This window comes from Berghia stephanieae, chromosome 13 (assembly GCF_034508935.2).
Source record: "Berghia stephanieae isolate SIO BIC M18660-M18661 chromosome 13, UCSD_Bste_1.3, whole genome shotgun sequence".
NCBI lineage: Eukaryota > Metazoa > Mollusca > Gastropoda > Nudibranchia > Aeolidiidae > Berghia > Berghia stephanieae.
In genome coordinates this window covers 11,090,634-11,111,531 of record NC_088372.1, presented here as the reverse complement: position 1 = coordinate 11,111,531, position 20,898 = coordinate 11,090,634, and the positions used below count along the sequence as shown (strand labels likewise).

The 20,898-nt window shown below is 33.9% G+C and overlaps 1 long non-coding RNA gene across 1 annotated transcript; it reads right to left on the bottom strand.

Annotated features, from left to right (window-relative positions):
* Nucleotides 1-9,742: 9,742 nt before the first annotated feature.
* LOC144958896 (uncharacterized) lies at nt 9,743-20,376 on the bottom strand. Its single transcript, XR_013642532.1, has 2 exons — nt 19,937-20,376; nt 9,743-12,734 (listed from the first exon to the last, which is right to left on the bottom strand). It is a non-coding gene; the product is annotated as an uncharacterized LOC144958896 (long non-coding RNA).
* Between the last annotated feature and the right edge of the window lie 522 nt (nt 20,377-20,898).

Below are 20,898 nucleotides of genomic sequence, written 5' to 3'. Positions count from 1 at the left end.
AATGAAGAAAAGAAATTATTATCTTTTAAACATAAGAGGAAACAGTTAAATATAAAAATATCAAAAGCTTTAGATGATGAATTAATGGACCATTCTGATTTTGAAAGTATAATTGATATGACTGATGAAGGTAATTAAAAATGTTTCTTATAAAATGGCTCAAGTAGATTTCCTGAATAAAATTAATAATATCAAATCCTTTACTAAAATTAGTGAGTTAGAGGTTGATGAGGAATATCTAATTGAAGAAGCCAAAATTATTGAAACTAAATATGGAAAGAGTAATCAAGTAACCTTTGATGATGATACCAAAGTATTTCTTCCTAAGAGGTATTCAGTTATTTAAAAAAGTGAATTAAAGTTACTGGAAGGTTTATCTTTAGTTTATAAAGGTAAAGATGAAAAGATGGATTTAATTGAATTTAAGAATCATGATGAATAAAGTATCTATGGAGATCTAATAATAAATCTTTTCTTTTATTATCTATTACTTTTAACTCTTGATTGCAGGAGTGGCAAGCTACCCCTCTTATATTATTTATTACTTTTAAATGGATATGCTCGATATTTCTATCTCTATTAGATTTAAACTCAGATGAGCAGAAGTCGCATACATCTAAATTAATATAATAATCATAGACTCTTTCAAAATGATTAAAGTCTATAAATTTAATTCCTTGTTTACTCCAACTATAATAAGTTTTTACTTTATGATTTATTTTATTATATTCTCTATGATAAGCTAAAAACTTTCTCTATTATTTCTTTTCCATTCATTATATTTATTTTTAAATTTTTCTTTATTCTCTTCATAATTCTTTTTAGTTGATATTCGAGTACCATCTCGACACTCAGGTCTTCGTTTATCTTTAGTTTGTGAATGTTTATGAAAATTATCTATTGATTTAGATTGGAAGCACCTCGAGCATCTTTTCATTTCATTTATATTGGTACTCATTTATCTAGATTCATTTTCAATAACCCTTTTCTTCTTATTCTTCTCAGAGTATTCTTTTTGATAATTAGGGTTTCTTTCAATAAACTCTTTATAGGCTTTTTTAAATCTATCTGGATGTCTTTGATAATAAGCTCTTTTATAGATTCGTTCACAGGAACGGCAAGCGCATCTATATCCACTTTTATTAGATGGACAAATATAAAAGTTATCAACTGTTTTAATTTCTTGACACTTTGAGCATTTTTTATTCTCCATTTTATATTCTTTCATTTTTAATTATTCAAATGGTTTAGTATCTATTCCATCATCTAAGATACACCTTTTATCATCATAAGGAGATATAGATATCTTTTTTATTTTATTCATATATATCTCATGATTCTTAGAATTTAAACAATAATTATTATTATATAAAGTAATACTATTAAATAAAGAATACTTTAGATCGTTTGATCTAATATCTGTTTTAATAGTAGACTTAGAAACTCCTTTTATTTTTATTTCTTCTTTTTTACTAGAACTATCTTTAACTATCTTCTCATAAGTATAACATTTAGATTTTAAAGCTAGAAAGTATTCCATCTTATCTCCACCTAATTCATCTTTAAACTTTCCTACTACTTTCTTATTTTCCTCTGAATATAGAAAATGATCTTTTGGATAATTAGAAGTATCAAATACTTTAGAGATAGATTCATTATTTAAATATAAAGGATGGTCTTTAGGGAATGGAGTGGTTAGAGTTTTATTCTTTATATCTTCATAGATATCATTTTCACTATTAATAGAAAATACTAAGGAATCGGTGTCTTGATATAATATTTCTGTATCTGACCAAACCTTTTCTATAATATCATAGTAGAATTCATACATCAACAATTTAGATATATCAAGAATAGCTTGCCCTAGATAAATAGGTTTATCTAATTTAACTGTTCCTTTTCTAAATAATATAGCTACTAAATCATCATTAAATATTACTGAATCTTTAAATTTAGGATTGTTTAGTTTCTTTTTAATTGTTTCTTCACTACTAGATAACTCAACATCATTTCTATCTCTAACGTTTTCCATTGTCTTACCAAAGAAAGAATTATTTGAATTCTTAAATAGATCTTTTTCAAAATCTGTTTTAGCCTTCTTTCTATTTTCAGTATTAAAATCAATATATGGTTTTAACCATGCTTCCTCTTCAAATGATATAATTCTATAAACTTTTTTAACTTTCATTCCTAAGGAAATATACTTTTTAAGAATTCTATGATGAACTATATATTTCTTTTTATCTTTAAGGGTTAACATTAATTTACTTTCTCCTAAAGGTTTATCTCCTAATAACTTTAATTGATAATCAGATAACATTTCTTTAGTTGGAGTAATATGCTCTGGGGCTAATGGATATCTTTTAGTTTTATCTTTATCTAAATATTCCAGATCGCATTCTACAACACATCCTCTCCCTTTAGGAATCTTCTTATAATAGTTTAAATCTTCTTCCCATTGAAAATCACAGAATGGTAATGGTTCACTCATAGCATATCCATATAAGTTATTAGCATCTAGATATAATAGTTTTTCTGATTCAACATATCTTCTTCCTAATACTCCTGAGAATCCTCCTCTTATTCCGTTTTCAAATAGATGAAACATTTCTTTATCTTTTAAATTTTCTAATTTAACTTTAGTATATTTTAAACCACATTGCCAAGTTAATCCTGGATTAGTATAAGTATAGCATGGATCTATTTGATGATTAGTTAAATTAAAAGTTCTATACTGCTCGAAGGCATCGGCTAATAATAACACATCTGTCTTTAGATATAAGTTATGATAATCTAATAGGGTTTTGCATTCATAATAATTCCATACTTCTATAGCTTTATTATATTCTTCTATTGTTATATCACTTCTTTTTAAAGTAGAATACCATGGAGAAACTCTTTTATAGTTATACCACTTTAAAATATATTTATACATAAAATTCTTTTTATCAGTATTATATAATTTCTTATCTTGTTGAATAGATCTTTTTTTAATAAAAGGTGGTAATTCTTCTTCTTTTAGTCTTTCAATTGAATCAATATATTCATATGGATAGATCCCTTTTGTTTTTAATAAATCAGTTTTATATTTTGTTTCAGTTATTCCTTCTTCTTCATTATAAAACATCATAGAATCTAAGATAGGAAACTCTTTTAAAGAATTAACTATTCCATCTAAACTACTAGTTAACTCTCAAACGTTCCACAAATAGAAACCACGATCACCGGTGATCGTGACAACGCCCCCTTTTTCATAATCCCATTTTGCGGTAAAAAATCGCCAGATTATGTGTTGAAACTATTATTTAATTATAAAATAATGATTTTCATTCAATAATTCATCACAATTATGTTAAAAATGTAAAAAAAATGTTACGAAATAACGAGAGATACGAAAGCTAGGTTGCTAACGACTCCATCCGTTACCTTCGATCCGCCATTTTGTTTCGGGAAATCTTTCTACAACTCCAACTCACAATTTATCAAATTTATATTATTTAAACTTTTTGCACCATGGCAAATCTCAAAGAGTCTGAAATTTATGACATCCTCTTCAACGTGGATGTAAGTGATGACGAGGATGATGATGAAATTGAGTCTGAATGGTCTCAAGAATTCGACCTGCCGTACTCGCCAAATATGGGATCTGACAGTGAGAACGACGAGTAAGTATTTTTCAGAAATCTTCTCAAAGTAACATCAAACGATCGCATAATGCCCATGATATGTATATTTTATTCAACTTTATTATCTATTTCATTAATATAGTACAAAAAGTATTTTTTTTTGGTTTATAATTGTATTTATGACGTGCTTGAGTTTGACTAGGACGAGTGAAGTGTTGTGTGTTGAAAATGTAAACAAACATGGAGGTCAGAAGACGGTTAGTTCGGCCACTTGAATGAGATATAGAAATGATTTGTATGTCTTGATTTGATGTGTCGACAGCTTGTATAATAAAATATTGTTCTTTTTTCTTTCTTCTAGCGAGATTCGGATTCCGTGTGAGGACTGTGGGAATGAAACTGGGAGACATGCACAAGTCCCTACTCCTACTGATGATACTGACACTGCCACTGCCACAACTAGTTCTGCTTGTCAAAGAAAAAGGTGAGAACTGACCTGATATTTAGTTGTGCTTATAGAGCATTTATATTCATATTGACTGTTTTGTGTTTTCTGATGTATTATTGTTGATATTATGTTATATATTCAGTTTTGGGTCTACAGGAAGATTATTTATAGTATTTTTACTCTACTCAACTCTATGTCAAGACATATTATTCCAGAACTAGTGTGTGATGTAAAAAAGGGAGAGTGATAAAATATTTTGATATTTTATATTTATATGTGTAATTAATTGCTTTCTCCTTTCAGAATTATTTTTCATTTCCTTTGTTTTCAAAGTACTTCTTTTTATTTTAATTCTTGTTATTATTATTTTCTTCAGGCGTTCGGATCATGATGAAATCCCTGGCCCATCACAGCCGAAGAAACTATGTGTGGATGGTGGTCCCGAGAACAAAGTGCCACCTTTTCTCCCTGAGCGAGTCCCTGGTCCACGCCTGCCTGATACGGTGACTCGCTTAGATCACCGAAAATTTTTAACGCCTTTAGATTTTTTTCGTTTGTTTTTTACTCAAGAACTGTTGTCTTTGTGTTGTGAGTGGACGAATGATTATGCGAGTATGTGTGCGGATTCGAAACCGACGTTGTATAAGAGGTGGAAGGATGAACCTGTGAATGTGGATGAAATGTATAGATTTATTGGTTTGTTGATGTACATGAGTTGTGTGAAAGTGGAGCGTGTTACTTTATATTGGTGTGTGGAGACATTGTTGAATGGTTTGTGGGCGCGTTGGTTTTTGTCAATTTGGCGTTATAAATGTCTTATGAGTTTTTTAAAAATAAGTAATTTTAGAACAGAAAATAGAGATGATAAATTATGTAAAGCTAGATTTATGATGGATTATATTCGTAGAAAATGTATGAAATTGTTTCAACCTTATCAGAATATTTCAATAGATGAGAGGATGGTTAAAAATAAGGGAAGGTATAGCTTTAGAATGTATATGAAGGACAAGCCAACAAAGTGGGGAATGAAATTGTGGGTTTTAGCAGATTCAAAGACAGGGTATACACATAATTTTGATGTTTATTTGGGTAAGGTAGGGGTAATACAACAAATGGTTTAGCTTATAATGTGGTTATGCAGTTGCTTGTTGGCTTGTTCAATCAAGGATATCATTTATATGTGGATAATTTTTATACTAGTGTCCAACTTTTTAAAGATTTGGTTGTGAAGAATGTGAGAGCTTGTGGGACAATAATAGTTAATAGAAAAGGATTTCCAGTTAGTCTAAAGAACGTTAGAGAATGGGAAAAGAGGGTTAAGAGGGGGGAGTTTAGATGGCATAGGGATGGTGATATTTTAGCTTTACAGTGGAAAGATAATAAGACAGTTTCATTTATATCTACAATACATGATGCAAATAAGGAGGCAGTAGTACAACGTAGGAGTAAAGATAATGGGGTTTTCAGAAAATTAGATGTTGCACAGCCTGAATTAGTTAAAGATTACAATAAGAATATGAATGGGGTAGATTTGTCTGATCAACTTATTGGGAAATATAATAGTCTTAGAAAAACACACAAGTGGTGGAAAAGTTTATTTTTTCATTTTATTGACATTGCTAGGGTTAATAGTTATATTCTGTTCAAAGAATATAGAGCTAGGCATAGTGATATTGAAGAATTACAGAGACCAAAACAGTATAATCAGTTAGATTTTACTCTGGAGTTAGCCAGGCAGTTAGGCGGGATAGATGATCTAGAGGGTCCACCACTTGCTTTAAATACAAATTGTAATTGTAAATGTAAAAGTAAATCTAAAGCAAATAGCAGGAATAGTGATAATAATGATATAGATGAAGAAATTAAGTTAATCCATCCAATTTTACCAGATGCTTCTTCAAATTCAAGGGTGATTGTAGGTTATGCTTAGATAGGGGGAAAGTACAGAAAACTAGACATAGGTGTTTATATTGTAAAGAATGGTTTTGTTTACAGCCGGATAGAAAATGTATGTTGTGGTATCATACAGTTCTTGAGTAAATTATTTGATTTATTATTGTATTTTAAAATGCTCTTTGTTTTTTAAATGTTAAATTGTCTGTATATTTTTATTTTATTTTGTTAAGGTACTGTTACTGTGAAATAAAAATATTTTCGCACTCTGCGAATAATCATTCGTTTTCGCTCTTTGCGGAAAAAAAATACTATTCGCTCTCTGCGAATACATTTACATATATAAATAAATATATATGTATACTGAAGTCCTTTATTATATTTATCCATGTATTATCAATTGTATCAGTAAGAAGGAACTTGTGTATTTTTTTGGTGTGTATAGTTCAGTCTTTGCACTAAACAAGTGACACACAAGTGAATTTTAAAATAATTATATAATTTTACTTTTGTAATGGATTTATTACCCCAAAACCTTTTCACAATGTTGAAATTTCTTCTTGTATCATGTGTTTAGGTCTGTTAACCAAGAGATATCCAAAATATGCCAAAGAAATGCTAACATAAGCAATTTAGAGACATTTTTGTGAACATGTAAAAATTATTGGATTATGCCCCTTGTTTGAGTAAATGTGTGGATACATTTGAGACCCCACCAGATGCTCAATTTATGCATTACATACTTGAGTTTTGCATAAAAGTTGTAAGACATGATGTATTTTTAGAAAATAAACTTGTTTTGATCATAATTTTGAACAGTTATTTTTTTCCTTCTTGGCATTTGCAGAAAATGCAGTTTTTACTTGAAAATTTGAGACCCTACCTTGACACATAAATCATATTTGTGTCCAGGAAAGTGCCTAGAAATTATAAAAAACTTTAAGAATGTGAAACTAAAACATCTGACGAGCAAATTGATATATAACATGCCAGCATTAGCGCACAGTGAGTGAGTTCATGGTATCCTAATGTACCTGCACCCCCTCCATTCACAATTTTTGCTCAAAACAGTGGAACGTTTGAGAGTTAAGAATTTATAAGAATCTAAGAATCTAAGTTTTAATTTAGAATTACCAAAATCTATAGATATATATTTCTCTGCTGTTTTGGCTAAAACTTTTACTTTATAATATTTATTTTGATATTTCATTAATTCTGTTATTAGCATATGAAAATCATAATTAGATCCATTATGAAATAATACAGGAATTAGTTTATTAGTTTTACCTTCTCTAGAATTGCAACCGACACAGCTAGCTCCTCTATATTTTTTAGATAAATGATTATGCTCTCTAACTTTATCATCTTTACTTTTAAAATTATTAGAGCAAATATAGCAACGTTTAGCCTTTTGAAACTCTTCTTCTTCTACTTCTGTTAATTTCGGTTTAGATTTTCTTTTATGGATATCTTCTATTTGTTTATATATAAGCATTAAATATTTCATATATTCTTCTATAGCTTTATCTCCTGTATAAGTTATATATTCAGATTCAAGTATATCAGGATAAAGTGAATGAAGATATAAACCAAAACTATTTATTTCTTGTTTTGCTATTTTATTTTTATCTTTAAATTGTTTATTAGTTGATTCAAAATCAGAGTAGATAACGAATGGGATTTTAATTTTAAAATGATAATTCCTAAATTCAGTAGAATCTTCTAAAGACATTATCTCTCTAGCTGGAGTATTCTTTTCACATGTTTCTAAGTGATTATCTAAAGCTTTATCGTTTCTATGAAGTGATAGACATCTTCGGCATACTATTTTAGAATTACTATTTCTAGAATCAAACATATATTTATTTAAATCTTTTATTAGTATATAATGATTTTCAATATATAATAAATCTATTACTTCTTCTCTTTTCTTATAATTTGAAATATGTATAGGATAGATAGAAGCTTTTCTGAATATATCGTTTAATCCAAATACATTAATAGATAAGGATTTATTTTGTTTTTCTACTTTAGGAATATCAGAGATGGATACTGGATATTCTATTCCATTCATATTTATTTTATCTATATAGTCCATATATTTACTTATCCTTTGAGGATTTCTATCTGCAGGATATAACTTGGCTAGTAGGCAATATAAAAAACATTTATTATTTCTATTTTTAATATTTATTATTGATGAAGATCTAAACTTTAAAGGTATATAACTATAACCATTTAATACTTTAGTTTTATGAATTTTTATTATTCCGTTTAATATCTTTTTAAATACAAAACCACTTCCTGCTAATTGAACTTCACTTAACCATCTATCAAATTCTTTTCTAACTTGTCTATAGTAAGAAGACTTATTATTCTTTGTTTTAATAATAGTTGAAGGATGATTATAATATCTTTCTGTTGTTAGATTGTCAGTAGGTCTATTAAATAAACACTTTATAGATAGAACTATTTTAACTGGATATTCTTTTATATCAATAGATTTTAATATAACATCTATACTACTAGTTTCAACAATCTTATGAAATATTAACTCTTTAAACTTCTGATCACTCATTTTATAATAAACATTTTTAATAAATATTTTTTTTACTAACCTCAAACATACACTTAAGTTTTTCGGAACTGTACCTCTTTACCTCTTTACCTTTTTACCTCTTTACCCCCTGAAGACTTTATCGCCGCTTCACTACTTTTTTATATTTTTTTTATTTTTACTTTCTTACTCCCTGAGGTACCCTACTTGAGTAAGTAAGTAAGTTTAAATATTTTAAAAATTCATACAATATATAAAGGGGTAGAGATATATATAGGTGACGTGAACGACTGAGGAGCGAAGCGACGAAGGAGTGGTCCAGCACACTTTTGGAAATTTCATCGAAATGAAGGAGGACTGAAAGGACGAATGAATTTCGATGAAATTTCCAAAAGTGTGCTGGACACGTCACCTATATATATCTCTCAGCTTATTATCTTATTATTTGTCTCTGTGATATTGGGTTTCGAATGTGTATAATTTGTTGCAAAATAGACGTTTTAAACATCATTTATCCCATATTGTTGAATTTTGTTGTTGGTTGCCATAAAATATTCTGTAAAACGAAATTGAAAAAACAAACCAAAACCAAACGGTCCATATCATCGGTGTATTGGATTCCAAATGTGTATTACTCCATCTAATGTTGACAAATGAGACCCGATAGCTCAGTTGGTAGAGCGCTCCTTTCAAACGCAAAGAGACCGAGTTCGATTCCGAGTGAAGTCGATGTTTTTTTTTCTGACCCCTTGTACACTCAGCAGTGAAAATTCGTTTTTTGTGACAGAAACAACACTGGCTTTCAAGAAATTGTCTTATTACAATTGCTCGATGGGTGCATGTTCATAGAAAAGCTCATGTTTTGAAAAAGCACTGTTTCATTCGAGTTGAGACTTGTGGCGGGTTGTGTGTTATTTTTGTGGGGTCGAGTCCAACCGATAGCTCAATGGTCTGGATTCGAACTAGTATGCGCACTATGGCTCTCGTTACCAGCTGCGCCACTCAACCTATACCACAAACGGCTCAGGTTTAATCTAGGGGTGATTAAGAATTGCCTTAGGGTCCCTTATAACTTAATTGTATTAATAACAAGTGAGTCAAGACAATAGTTACGCCCAATACAATAATATAAATTCTATACATAAAGTTTCATTAGATTGTTACAGGAAAAGATAGAAAGAATAAGTATTTATTTAATATCAGGAAGAGTAGCTCTAATTGAGTGGATCTAATTTATTATTTATTTATCTATTGATTTATTTATTGAATCATTTATGATTGATTGATTGAGTTAGTTTCTAATCATCTGTGTCTGTGGAAAATACATTTGAAAATGGTATAAGCCCGTTTGGCTTATCTTTATCCTGCCGGCTTGCTTGATTGAGGCAAATGTATCAGCTAGTTCCAGGGTTGGCTCCTGCTTGCAGGGTTTTCTGGACTTCATAACAGTGTGTTGTAGTTATGTGCTGACAGGAATGTTCTGGTGTCGGCTATGACTGACATCAGGGGTTTACCACTATGCAAGGACTGGGAGGCAGGGATTCGGCACGGGCTGGGTGCTTCAAGGACAGGGACCTTCAATTAAGAGTTAAAACAACAAGGTCTTAGAGCCAATCGAGTTTGTCTTTCGCCACCGGATCGTCCTTGAGCGACACATCATAATAGCATTTATTTGCCGAAAAAGGCAAGGAGAAGCAGTAACTCCATGTAGTTATTACATATGTATCAAACATCAACTGACAGTCGAGCTATCTTACATGATGAGAATTTAACAGGGTTGTGTCCCTGGTATTTCTTAATTTATTTTTACTAATTATAATTGAGGTTATGATGTGTCGCCGGCGATTGGCGGTAGGGTACAGACATTCAAGCAATATGCATATTGAATATAAATGAAATAATAGCATAGATCATAAACAAATGTTAACTATAGTATCAGATACATATAGATATAGTTTTGTACAGGTATTCCAACTTACGAACATCCATGGAATAGCACAATTAAAATATATACACAAACTATAATATTAATAATAGATTAAATTGAATTCACAGTAATATCTCGTTCCACTTTGAATGTCAACCAACAATTCATTTTACCTCCAGCCGAGGGAAGAAAAACTTTTACAAGTTTGAAATTGGAGGGATAGCTCTTCTTTCTTGGGCTTCTTAGCGTGTGTGTGATTCGATTCAGAGATGAATTTGATTTTGTGAAATAAGATGTTGCGTCGGGAATAGCCAATCAGAAGAATGTTCCTGTTTAAGATAGCCAATGATATTCAGATGCTTTGGTAAGAAAGAATAACGGAGAATTACCGGAGAGCTTAGAACAGTAATTGCAATTTTAGCTACTCTTGAACGAGACAAGAACCTCAGGGCATATGCACGTTGGAGTCTTGTTTGGAAAAGGTGATTAGCAGGAGGTATGGATACAATGGGCAGATAATTTGAACAGGTAAATAAGCCTTAAGCTGAAAGCGAGTGTTCCGTTATGCAATTGGAAGGTTTCCCACCTATTGACCAATTTTTTCCGTTAGCAAATTTTAGAGCTTTATTGGAGAAATACTGTCCATGTTTTGAGTATCTTAACTTGAGGTGTTAATCTGCCTTGGCAAATATATATCTCCACAAAGTTTGAAGTGGTTTTGAATGAGACGCTGACGAATGATAAAGACATCACGCAGTGAAAGAGAATCGTTCGTCACAAGACTACATATCTATTGATTTTGTTGTAATTTCAGATGTAATAAAAAGTAGATAACACAGAAATTTCATGTCATCATAGTGCACCTTTAAAGAAACAATGCTGTCACAGTGTCTAATCGTTGGTTTCAATATTCTTCTGATATGGTAAACTTTGTCCTTCTTGGTGGCAGCATTCTACTCACTTGTATTCTTTAGTCATTTTTTGTCACCTCACAATGGTAACAACATTCCATTCGCTTACCTTTTTTCTTTATTTTTGCAAAAATATGACTGAAATATCTGTCTATATTTTGTACTCATCCTGTAGTAAATGAATATATTGATACTCGAATTGATGGTAGAGAACAAAATAGCGAGTTCATGCATGATATGGGCTAGTCTCTCATATTGCCTCCCTGTATTGAATCGTCGATCTGCGAAAGTCATCACTAACATGGTTACATCTGGACTGTAACAAACACAAAATATGATCGATATAGTAGTGATCATTTTTACCAACCGGGCTTCTTTATTAAAATTAGTTTTCGACATCGTCGTGCTCTTAGCTTCAGTCTCAAATTTTCTCGATTTAGATCCGTTCCTCGTAGCATGGCTATCTATATAACCAATCGTATTATTAGAATCATCGTAAGCTCTACTTACTCTATTTCTCCATTCCTTCGAAACCCTGACGTAGGAGCTGGTTATAATAGTACAGACAACCACAATAAAAGCGGTTAACAAATGTAGGACCAGGTAGTTTCCATAAAATACCAAACCCTGCCAGATGTCACTATCTGTTCCATGAACTATACCCAGTGTCGTAATATTTGTTCCTTGTACCTTTACATCACCGATATAATTTGTTGTATAAAATGGTATGTGGCTAAAAAACCCGTATGCAAATATAGATAAAAGGTATATCAAAGCTCGGCGTGATGCGAAAATGTTTTTAACTCGAAAAGGTATCACAACGCACATACAACGCTCAAAGGCTACGTAAGCTGTTAACATTCTATTTAGTCCTATAAATATCTTAATTGGCCATCCCAGTATTAGACGCCTAACAACGAATGGATCTAAAGGTAAATGATGAATTTTAAGCTTATCAACGAGAGATCCTGCGCTATAGAGCATTTTTATGAAACACACGCCCAGATCAGCTAAGGATAGGCAGAAGAGGCTGAGGGTGCTTCCCTCGGAAAAGATTCTTTGTTTGACGAAGATGAATATGGTTATGATGTTAGTGACAGTTCCGAAGAAACCGCATATAAATCCAAGTATGATGTTGAGAATCAGGTCCAATACATAGTCGGTTACGACATCGACTATGGGTCGACGATCGTCCTCTGGTTTGAGACAGTTGAAAAGTGTGATTGTTGTACATGAGGCGTTGATTGTCGAGTTCCCTGCGGTGGTAAACATCGCACTCAGATCTACCTAGTATTACGAAAAGTTCGTAGAATGATGTATTTTTGGCTCTGGCTGCAGATCTGCAAAATTGTCTTTGATTCAATAAATCTTACTGAAAAGAAAAATGTCATTCCAGATAATTTATGACTTTGGAGCAATTTTTATTTATCAAACTAAAGTTAAATTATAATTTCTGAAGCTATTTTTATGGTGACTTTACTTTTTTTCCCATTGGAAACTACGAATTTCTGAAATTTTATGTACACATATCTGATCAAACTGGTTTTTTTTTGTGGAACTGTTGTGTTACTAATAATACATTTCAGGGCACCGGTTCAGTACTTGTAAAGTTAGAATTTTAAAGAAATATCAACCACTAAGAGATAGAGTTGCAATATTAGAATTCGATCTGATTTCCAAACGCAATTTTAACATTGTAGTAATGGACAATATTTTGAGTTGATAGGAGTATTTCCAATACAACATTGAGACCATAGCAATTTGCGGTTATCAGAGCTGGAAATGAGTAAATATAGCATTAATTAAAACTTGACTGTTTGTAAATCAAGTTTGGAAACAGTTGTATCAAAATCGTATGAGTTATGAAGTGCCAACATACAAGCTACCCGGAGATAATGTTTACAATTGAAAACGGGAAATAATAATATGGTTCAACCCACCATTTACCAAATCAGTCATAACAAAGATTGGCAAACACTTCCTCCCTCTCATAGATAAACAGTATCCCAGAACCACCAGCTCCATAAAATAATAAACAGGAGCAATGTAAGAATAAGATACAATTGCCTATACAATATGAAACAGATTAACACGAACCACAACAAGCAAAGTCTAAGTAACCCCAATGATAAAGGCACACTAACCAATTGCAACGGCAGGAAAATGAACGATTGCCCGTTAAAAGGAAACTGATTAATAAAGTCCATCATCTATAAAGCTACCAAAACCATCAACAACACCACTGCACAATACATTGGTAGCACAGAAAAAATTCAAAACCAGATATTATAACAATAACAAAACGACATTGAAGAACAACAAGCTAGTCAAGAGCACAACATCGCACTAAAGGGATTAAATAAATTCAAACAAAACGCCATCAGTAACGTAAAAAAGAGTAGTCCCTAACGATGTGAAACAAGAAAGTGCAATCTGTGCCTCGCTGAACAAAATGGAAATTGTTTTACACAGTCATAAAAACAACATCCTAAACAAAAGATACGAACTTATGTGCAGACACTGAAGAAAATTCAAATTAATAGCACAAAATAAAGCCCCTTCCCCTACCACCCCCCCTCCCATATACGTCCCCTTTCCATCCCTCATTCCTTCTCTCCTCTCCCTCTCCCAAATTTTTCATTTCCCCATTGTCCCCAAATGATCCCTAACCTAACAACCCACACTCTCTTGTTCTGAATCGAGCAACGAAGAAGAACAAATACATATAGATAAAGAAGTCAAGAATCTATTTGAGCACTGCAAACCAAAGAAATCGCCTAGTCCTTTCATGATTTGTGGAAATGTTCTTATCAACTGTTTTGAACAGCTCGCTGTTCCCAAAACAAACAGTTTTCAGCAATCCGACGTTGAATAAATTGTCCCAATTCTGTGGAAAACTTCAATTATCGTAACAGGGCCTAAACCATCCTCCAACAGAATTGAATGATTACCGTCCTGCCGCATTAACATCAGTCGTCATGAAATGGTTCATGAATATTTTGTCTACTTCTACAAAAAGTGTGTAATTTGTGTGTGATTACAAGATACCTGCAAACACCAATTTCCATATCAACATAGACGTAACGTAGAAGATGCCTTATTTATTGACATCAACACGATGATAAAACATCTGGTGAAATTACCCGCAAATTCTTCATGAATCTTATATAAGTTGACTTTTTATCTGGATTCAATTCAATAAACACAACTATCCTCATTAACAAATTGTTATTCTTGAACCTACCTAGCTATCTCATAAAATGGTTCCATAACTTTCTATTGGAAAGACCTCGGTACGTTAAAATGGGAATACATTTATCGGCAATAAAGTCCATTTCAATTGGCTGCCCACAAGGATGTCTTAGCTCTCTAATTTTGTTCATTTTGTAGACAAATGTTTGTATGCCTATTTATGAAGAATGTCTCATTATTAGATATGCAGACGATACAGCCATTTTGGGACTTTTGTATAGCCAAGAATCAGAAATATTCATATAAACCAAATTAGGCATTTTGTAAATTGGTTTCAGAGCTTAACATATCAAAAACAAAAGAAAAATTGTTTTTATTTCAGAAAAAGTCTTGGTTCAACCCACCTTTCAACAGAAACGTCATCACCAACATTGGACAGACGTTCCTGAAACTAATTGATACACAAAGAGCCAAAGAATCGCAAGCTACATAAAATTATCAACAGAAATAACATAAAAATTAGCTACTCTTGTATGCGCAACATGGAACAAATAATTTCAAGCCACAACAAAACAATATTTAAAAACTACCGACAAGCGCAAAACCCATCCACCATAAAATGCAACTGCAGAAAGAAGGATCATTGCCCGTTAAATAAACAATGTTTAGAATCTAATGCACGAAGCCACAGCCACCGAAACTAAAACAAACAAGCAGGAAAAAATATGTAGGACTAACAGAAAATAATTTCTAAACTAGATACAACCTCCACACCTCAACCTTTAGAAACACCAACTAAACAAACATCTACAAAGCTCAGCGTACATATTTGGAAATTAAAAGACAACAAGCTAGACCACAGCATTTAATGGAAAATTCTTTCTAAAACAACAAGATAAATACCATCATCAAAACAATGTAGCTTATGCCTGGAAGAAAAATATACTACAATTAAACTCCCTCACAAAGCCACACTCAACACGAAAAAACTGATGGATATAGTGAATAGTTGATATATACATGTAGAAGATGTAATAGGTATATATATATTATATAGTATAAATATATATAATCTAGTGATATACACAAATCGTAAACGCATACACACACTTGGACATCTATACACAGCATCAAGGAATGGAACGCTCTCCCACCAGAAATCCTATATTTTACCAACAACAACAAATTTGGTCAACTATTAAACATTTATCTTTCAACACGATAACACAATAATGGAGAGAGCCACCACATAATTGTATAAAATATGCAGTGATGAGTAATTCGCCTTTTGCACCCCCTCGTGGATCTTCTACCTTGTCGCTGGTGAGGGGCTTGAGGCACACGGAGGGCAAAGGTGTAAATCCCGGGTATCGAGCCAACGAACCACATGAGCTGCTCGCCCGGTGTGTGACTAATGAAGATCCAACCCGGTGCCCGAAAGGCCACCGTCATCCCGGGCGCCACACTACTTTGTTATGATGGATCACACTAGGCAGCAATTCCAATGGCGAAGCGGTCGGCCGCCTAGCCAAATACTACCGCGTTCGTGTCGCCAGGGTCGTCAGCACGTTAGAGAAGTAGGCGAACGTCCCAACACACCTTCGACTGGAAAAAGCGATATCGGCAATAGCGACCTGACGCATATTTTATCCCTCAATATCGAGAGCCAGAGTATGGCAAAAGATGGCATATATCACGCATGCCTGTAAATGGTTGGTAAAATAATTATCGGAACCTTTTGAACACGCGAAAATAGACACAACAGGACAGAAATATTGATTAATTAATAAACACAACACAGATATGACACGTCAATTGACTTGTCAAATCATGTCACTTTCCCCTACTTATTTATAATGAGGTCCTTATTTTATGGTACCAAAAAAGAATCCCAATTATTTGAGGGCCCAGGTCTGAATTGGTTGTAAAATGAAAGGAAGAGAACAATTCCTACCCTTTTGAAGGATGTGTATCTAGATAGTGCTTGACACGGAAGCTGCGTATCTTCGCTCCTGTTTGTTTGTGTTAAATGTTTACGCTGATTCTTTCGTTTATTTGGATTAATTCTTATAGAAGAAGAAGAAGAAGAAGAAGAAGAAGAAGAAGAAGAAGAAGAAGAAGAAGAAGAAGAAGAAGAAGAAGAAGAAGAAGAAGAAGAAGAAGAAGAAGAGGAGGTGAAGCGGTTGTGTTAGAGCTTTCGAAGAAGAATATATGTTTCGAAGAATATATGTTTCGAAGAAAAATAATTATTTTTGCATTATTTTTTTCCGTCTCACATCCAGACGGAAACAATAAATCATAGCGAAAAAGAAATAAGACACCGAGAAATGCATGTGTGTCGGTAGCAAAATAGAGAGAAACTTTCCGGTCCGTGAAGCTCCGACACACTTCTGTGCGTGCGTTATTTACTGACTAGGTGTGTTTTCGACGACTCACGCGAACTTCGCGACCCTCTCTCGCTGGCTGTGGCACAGCAGCCAGGTAGTGAATACATCCACGTCTATTGGTTCTATTCTTTGACGTTGCGAATTTTATTTTAACTATTAATTTGTTAAAAACTATTAGCACTTATAGAGCACAATAGTACTGTCGGAAATCCGACAATAGTCGGAACATTTACAGTCCTGATCCCGATATGATGACGCATCTGGGCCCCAGGGTGAGGGCATGGCTGGCAGAGGCAATGTCTGACGTCCTTGCAAAAGGAAAGCTCATACAAGTGTGGAAGCACGCAAAGATAGTTGCCATCATGAAGCCCGGGAAACCGGCGAAGGAGGCAGACAGTTACAGAGCCATAGCTCTACTGAGCTGTCTTTACAAATTGTTGGAGCGAGTTCCATTAAACCGATGGGGGCCGGTCCTAGACGCTGCCCTGCCACCCGAGCAGGCGGGCTTCAGAGAAGGGAGGTGCACCACGGAACGGGTCATTGCCCTTACAGAGCATATTGAGCAAGGGTTCGAGAGGAAACAGCAAACAGGTGCTGCATTTATAGACCTATCAGCGGCGTACGATACAGTCTGGTGCGAAGGATTAATGCTCAAACTTGCAAAGATCATAAGGTGCAAACAGACCTTGAAGTTGTTCTCTTCGATCTTTGGGGAAAGACAATTCCACGTCGCGCTGGGAGACGCTACGAGTAAAGTAAGAAAATTGAAGATTAGGGTCCCTCAGGGATCGGTACTTGTGCCAAGGTTGTTTAACGTTTTCATTAGCGATATGCCGAACACTTCCTCCCTGAGGCTGGCGCGGATGACTGGGCACTCGTTACTCAGAGTATAGTGTGGACCCGTCTCGAGAGCGTACTCAGCGAGGACGTCACCAGACGCAAATCCTACTTCGACAAGTGGTACCTGAAGATGAACACTTCAAAGACAGTGGCCACAGCATTCCACCTATGCAGTGCATGGCACACCCGTAAACTGAACGTCCCCGTCGGGGACCAGCCACTCCCATATGAGCCGCATCCAAAATATTTAGGGGTTACGCTGGACCGCAGCCTTACCTATCGGGTGCATCTCCGGCAACCCTTGTACGCAGCTTCCCTGACTACGGACAGAGATGCATATACGAGATGGAAGTCGGTTTGGACGAATTCAATTCCTCGTGGGGGGGGGGGGGGGGGGGGGACGTACACTCCTTTAAGCTTGATGAGAAGTTGCCAGGCTTTGATACCAGTAAGAGAAGACACTGTGTGGCTGCGAATCGGCTTCGGTCGAGGAGCTGCCTCACAGCAAGTGCGCTTCATCAGTGGGGACTTTCCACCTGTCCGACATGTACCCGATGTGGGCAAGAACCCGAAACAGTAGAGCATCTATTCGATCGGTGTGTTGTGACGATGCTACCGGGCGGGTTCGCGACGGTGCACAAACGCGGACCGGACTTTGCTGATTGAATCGATCGTCTTAACATAGTAGTGTGAGAACCATAAAAGGCTGCTGCCTTTTGCAGATAAAGACGTTTAACTTGAACTTGAACAGTTCACTAAAATTAAATGTAGAGCCAATCTTAGATCTGAGATATGATAATGACACTGCACTCCTGTCAACAACGTCTTCGGGATTAGACAGGCTAGTGCAATCCGTAAAACAACATAGTGAGGACAAAGACCTGCTCATAAATGCTAAAAAAATGACCAAAGTAATGGACACTGATTTAAGTCCAAAAGCTCAAATTGTAGTTAATGGAGAAAGACCTGGAGAATGTCAACAATTTTATATATCTTGGGGCAAAAATAGAGGCAAATGGAACCCTGATATCCAAAGGAGGATAGCACTTACCCAAACAAAATTGACAAAAAATGATGACATTGTGGAAAAGTTAAAATATCCAACTGAAAATGAAAATATTAAGAACATGTACAATTCCAATTATATGGATGTGGATCATGGACAACCACAAAAAATCCCGATGAGAATGAAATTAATGCATTTGAAATGAAATGCTTCAGGAAAATTCTCCGCATTCCCTGGACAGCAAAGGAAACTAACAAAATGTGAAAGAGTCCCTGGGCATTGGGTAGCCATATCTCATCAAGATGAAACAGAAACTAAAACTTGCCTTTTTTGGACATATCAAGAGACATGACACCCATGACAAAATTTCTAGAAAGAATTGTGGAGGGCAAAAGAAGGAAAGGGAGCCCAAGAAGATATTGGTCACAAGACGTAAGCGAATGGATGAATAATCCATTGACACTAAATGTCGAAGGATGGCGGAGGACAGAAGCTTGTTTCGGAGGGAGTTGCAGAGGCCACGTCCAGGTTTAGATAAGCCATGATATATATATATATATATATATATATATATATATATATATATATATATATATATATATATATATATATATATATATATATTTATATATATATATATATATATATATATATATATATATATATATATATATATATATATATATATATATATATATATAATACAAAATGTCACTCACATTTTTTGTGGCCGAGACGATTCGTTTCTGTGTCTCTTTACACGTCCTCAGTCGGCGTAATCCTTAATAATGTCCGAAGAAAAAAATTCTTAGTCCAAACGAATTGCTTGTTCTTGGTTTCGTTGTGTAGAGACACAGAAACGAATCGTCTCGGCCACAAAAATGTGAGTGACAATTTGTATTCTATATTAGCTCTAACCAGCATTATCGAGCACTTTCGTACCTACGAGTACCCACCAACACTCATATATATATATATATATATATATATATATATAATCGAGTCATCTATACGTTGTAAACGCATACATACACTCGGACATATATATACACACTATTATAATCATTGTAAAAATTACGACAGTCAATTTCATCATAATGTAGCAACATCTAGCTAACTAACGCACTGACTCAAACTTCGTCTATTTACCGTTAGTTTATTTTCTATCTCCTTTATAATTGTTGCGATCGCCAAGAACTGGAAGGTGTACGAGCGGTTTGAGGATAGTTATTTTTTTGTTTGTTTGAAGAATGGATTAAATGTCAAAACAAAAAACAAAACTAGTTTCATTTCTAATTTTTCATCCACTAGGTTGGTGACCCCGAAAACTGACAACGCCATGGTAAGTTCATGAAAAGTAAGTTTTATTTTGATTTGACTCTACGATGGCTCATACAGACGCCGACTCCGTCAAAGCACCGCCGTTTTAGGTTTCAAGCCCTACTGCTTGGTTTGTGAAATGTGAAGCTCCGTTGTGTATCGGATGGTAGCACCAAATACAATCATAAATAATGTCTCTGTTTCATTCACTAAAATATCATATTATCTTCAATTATAGTTGAGATGAATAAGATAACCACCTTGGGAGTAGAACATTTCGATTACAAGTTGAGATTAAAACGGTATAGTATACAATGTCAAAGTGAGGTGATGACCCATCATTTGTTTGAAGATAATTGCCAAATCATCTATATCAATTCATCGCGCGAAATGTTTATTCTCTATTGGCTTCTGGCACTTTTCTATTCCATTTTATTTTCTGTTATTATTACCCATATCATAGCTTATAGTTATAGCAAGATTTTAAAACGAGTTGTAATAAACTATAATTTTATTCAGTTCAATTCAATATAAATGTAAATTGATATTTCGACTGTAATGACATAATAACAGAAAATGTATATTTGAAGAATGTTTTAAAGTTACGTGTTGACATTCGTACAGTTTACCTATAGATTTATCAATCAAGTCACATTCAACGATAAGGACTGAGGAAGAGCGTACCGTTACTTTGATCTAAGACGTGCCAGAGGCCATAATATTATTGAAAACCAATTCCTACAATGCCACAGCACAGTTCATAATCTAGCTTAACCGTTTCCATAGCAACT